The sequence below is a fragment of the Galeopterus variegatus genome, unplaced genomic scaffold (assembly GCF_000696425.1).
Source record: "Galeopterus variegatus unplaced genomic scaffold, G_variegatus-3.0.2 Scaffold2504, whole genome shotgun sequence".
NCBI classification, from domain to species: domain Eukaryota; kingdom Metazoa; phylum Chordata; class Mammalia; order Dermoptera; family Cynocephalidae; genus Galeopterus; species Galeopterus variegatus.
Window position 1 is genome coordinate 236,889 of NW_007728615.1, and position 1,988 is coordinate 238,876.

At 51.0% G+C, this 1,988-nt stretch overlaps 1 protein-coding gene across 1 annotated transcript in view; it reads right to left on the reverse strand.

Moving 5' to 3' along the window:
• LOC103598104 (WAS/WASL-interacting protein family member 2-like) overlaps window positions 1-1,988 on the reverse strand; it is a 42,400-nt gene that overhangs the window by 1,309 nt on the left and 39,103 nt on the right. The window lies entirely within an intron of this gene.

The following is a 1,988-nucleotide window of genomic DNA, read 5'->3' on the forward strand; positions in this document are numbered from 1 at the left end:
GGAGTCATCAGCCCCCTTCTGGCTCTTGTGTCTGACACCAACAACAACGTGGTCTCTGTCCCTTTCCCTGTCTTGACTTCTCCTTTGTCCTCTCCTTAGAGCTGGGGTGGGGTGAATCCCTGTACCTGGGGGCAGGCAGCCGCTCAAGAAAAAAGTGGGGGAGAGGGGAGACTGTAAAGGTGACACTGACCCCTGGCAAGGCCACTGTTACCTTTCTGTCCACACTCCCTCTCCTATCATGGGCCTGCAGGGCCAAGGGGTGCAGGGTCTCCTGGCAGCTACTGGGTGAGGTTTCCTGGCGCAGCCTCACCCTCCTTTCTGGCACCACCTCTTTCCCTTTTGAAGAGGCAGCAGCTGCTGCTGCTCTTGCTCTGAGGGTGTATATATTTTTTACCCAAAGCTCTGGAATTGTAAATTTATTTTTTAAAACTCAAAGAGGGAAAGAGCCTTGTATCATATGTAAACATTGTATCATAGGTTATGTTGTACAGTCCCTTTTATACAGTGGTCTGTCTTGTTCCTGCTGCAAAAAATGTCTGTGGACATACAGAGGAGCTGTGTCCCACCCCTTCCAGCCCTTCCTGTGACAGTGGCCCTCCTCCTGCTCCCTGCCGCCTCCCTGCAACTGCTGATGCGCTCCCCTCTCCCTGCAGCCCCTGACTTCCCGCCCTTCCTCCACCCGCCTCAGCCGCCTTTTCACTGCAGCTCCCTCCTAGAGCAGTGGGACCCACTGGCCCCGTCTTGGCTGCTGCTCTGCCCTAGCCTTGATGCCTGCCCTGCTGTCTCCCAGGAGCCCCCAGTCCCCACACCATGCCTCGCAGCTTTAACAGAGTGAACCGTGTGTTGTACCGGCTCCGTTGTCATTGCAGAAACTGCTGGGTGGAGAAAAAGCAGATAAAGTCTATGAATCAACCTGCCTGCTGTGCTTCATTCTGTTTCTTCGAGGCTTGGGAAGGGATGAGGGCAAGGAGTGGGGACGGCCTCCCTGTGCTGCCAGGCCTCGCTGTTCTGGAGTGACTTTGGAAATGTGCCTGGAGCTCGGAAGAGTGGATGTTGTAGTTCTTTCATGTCCCGGGTGGCATAAATATGTGATCACGCTTAATTCTAACTCTGTAAGATAGAAGATGGAGTCCCAGCCTAAGGTTCAAGTTACAGGGTTAGTGAGAAGGCAGAACTGGTACCCTAACCCAGGTCTGTCCACTGCACACAGATGAACTATTTGCATAACCAATATTTACCAGTTCTACTAAGATATGGGGCAGGCAGAGCCTAGTGTTAGGCTCTAATGATAGCCTAAGCTTCAGGAGACAGCATGTACTCAAATTGCTGCACATGAGTCCTTGATTTTCCCTTGTCCCTCATCTGTTTCTCCCTCAATCTTCTGTATCTCAGAAAATGGTCTTGTCTGCAGCCATACCAGCCTGAATGCGCCTGGTCTCGTCTGATCTCGGAAGCTAAGCAGGGTTGGGTCTGGTTAGTACTGGGATGGGAGAAAGTGGTCCTCTCATACACCCAGGTTTTCAAGGTAAAAGTCTAGGACCCAGCCTTGATGTCTCTTTTTCCTGTCCCTCACTCCTCATTAGCCAGGCCTGTCAGCTACAATTCCATAGCATATCCTGATTGATCCACTTCTCTATGACTCCGTGAGCACCCTAGTCCAAACCATCTTCATATCGTCGTTGGATGCCTACAGTAGCCTCCTACCTGGTCTCTCAGCTTCCTCTCTCCAATGTACCCCTACCTGCTACCAGTTGAGTTCCACCTTACAGCCAGGATGCTCTTTTAAAAACCTCAGTCAGATCAAGTAGGGTTAAAATTTTAAAAGCTGGCAACACCAAATATCAGTGAAGATGCAGGGTGACTGGGGATTTATACATTGCTGGTGGAGTGTAAAGTGGTGCAACCACTTTGGAAAACTGGCAATATTTACTAAAACTCAGTGTACACCTAGCCTACGGCCTAGCATTTCCACTCCTGGGTGTACACTC